Source organism: Euphorbia lathyris, chromosome 10, assembly GCF_963576675.1.
Source record: "Euphorbia lathyris chromosome 10, ddEupLath1.1, whole genome shotgun sequence".
NCBI lineage: Eukaryota > Viridiplantae > Streptophyta > Magnoliopsida > Malpighiales > Euphorbiaceae > Euphorbia > Euphorbia lathyris.
The window spans coordinates 20,658,725-20,660,902 of NC_088919.1; the positions used below are offsets into that span (position 1 = coordinate 20,658,725).

Consider the following 2,178-nt stretch of genomic DNA (forward strand, 5'->3'; position numbering starts at 1 on the left):
GCAAAGTCTAATATAACGAAATCAGTAGGAAAAATAAATTTGCCGACTTTAACTAAAACGTCCTCAATTATACCATATGATTTCTTAGTGGTTTGATCCGCTAATTGCAAAACCATATTGGTACGCTTGATATCTTCTTATAAACCTAATTTGTTAAAAATAGACAACAGCACTAAGTTTATACTTGCTCCTAAATCACAAAGACAACTTGGGAATTCAATATCTCCCAACTTACATGGGATGGTGAAACATCCAGGATCTTTGAGTTTAGTGGGCAAATTGCTTGACACTATTGAACTACAGTCTTCAGTTAATGATATGGATGAAATTCCTTCCCAACTGATCTTCTTTGAAATTAAATCTTTTAAGAACTTACCATAGTTAGGAATCTGCGTTATCGCATCCATAAACGTCAAATTAATATGCAAATTTTTAAGTTTGTCCAAAAACGTTAAAAGTTGTTTGTCATAGTCCTTATTTTGGACTTTGTGTGGAAAATGTGGTTTGGGTACAAAAGTTTTTGTACTTGAATCAATAGGTGAACCTTTTGCATTTAATGTATCCTCTTTGGATTTCGTTGGTAAATCAGTTCCTTATAAAGTAGAATTTTCGGGCATTTCCGGACCTAAGTAATTTTTCCCTGAACGAAGAGTGATAGCCTTTACATGCTCTTTCGGATTTTCTTTCATATGGCTAAAAAGACTTCCCTCTTTTCGGGATGGAATTGATTTAGCAATTTGTCCAATTTGAACCTCCAAATTATGGATGCTAGATGAGTGGTTTTTAATAAGCTGAACGAATTTATTCTCGATCCGTTTAAAACCATCGTCGTGATTACTTACTTTTCCACTGATATCGTCTATAAATTTGTCGATTTTAGAAGATAAAGCGCTAATCGTATCTCTTGATTGATTTTGATAATTATTGGTACGATTTTGATTAGCATTTGCATTATTATTATTATCTCTCCAGTTAAAGTTAGGATGATTCCTCCATCCAGAATTATAAGTACTAGAGTAAGGATTATTAGTTTGGTTTTGCCCTTGGACAAAGTTTACCTGTTCGATCTTGCTCATACCTTCATAATCCATATCCGTTGGGATTGGGTTACCATTGGTATCGCACGGTGCCATAAACCTATCAATTTTGTGCGATAAGGCAGAAAATTGGGCTTGTAACATCGCGACTGGATCAAGATTCACTATACCTTTAACAGATGATGTGGTTGAGGATGATGGTTTCGCCACCGGTATGTGTCCACGTTCTGCGGGCCACATACTGCTGTTGATTGCCATTTCCTCTAAAAGTTCTCTTGCTTGGGCGGATGTCTTCTTCATAGATAACCCTCCCGATATAACATCTAATGAACCTCTAGTTGTAGGGTTTATCCCATTATAAAATGTTTGCATTAAAAATGAATCGGGAAATTGGTGGTGTGGGCATAAATGTTGAAGTTCTTTAAAACGTTCCTAAGCTTCATAAAGAGTTTCATTATCATTTTGAGAAAAAAGGTATTAACTCTTTTATGACTCTCGCAGTTTTTGCTAAAGGGAAATATTTTGATAAAAATGCTTGGGCTAGTTGGTCCCAAGTTTCCAATGTTGCGGCTGACATATAAGTTAACCAAATTTTTTCCTTGGCCTTCAAGGTGAAAGGAAAGAGGCGAAGTTTGACTGCTTCGGCAGGCACATCTGTCATTTTGAAAGTGTCACAAATTTCTAAAAAATTTGTCAAATGGGCATTTAGGTTTTCGTTAGGTAATCTATAAAATGTTACATTGTTTTGCAACATATTAAGCAAAGCTGGCTTAATTTCAAATTGGTGTGCGTTTATTGGGGGTCTAACTATACTGTTTGTTACATCGGCCACTCCTGGCCTGGCGTATTCCATAAGTGTTGCCATATTTTCTGGCTGTGGTTCTGAATTTTTGTTTCTCTTTGTTTTTCTTTTTATTTTTCTTTAAGGTCTTTTCAATTTCCGGATCTAATGGTTTTGGTGGAATGCCTGAACTTCGAGAACTGCTCATGAACTTGAAATTTTTGCACGAACCAATCTACCTTCAAAACAAAATTGAAAATTAAATATGTAAGTAAATTGAAATAAATAAAATATAAAAGTTAAAATAAGTATGTATAAACCTAGATTCGAAATAAAATACGAAAAATCTAAATTTTTGTA

At 34.6% G+C, this 2,178-nt stretch overlaps 1 non-coding gene across 1 annotated transcript; it reads left to right on the forward strand.

The window, feature by feature from the left end:
- Positions 1–1,425: 1,425 nt before the first annotated feature.
- On the forward strand, positions 1,426–1,531 carry LOC136210146 (small nucleolar RNA R71). Its single transcript, XR_010677854.1, has one exon. It is a non-coding gene; the product is annotated as a small nucleolar RNA R71 (small nucleolar RNA).
- Positions 1,532–2,178: the final 647 nt, after the last annotated feature.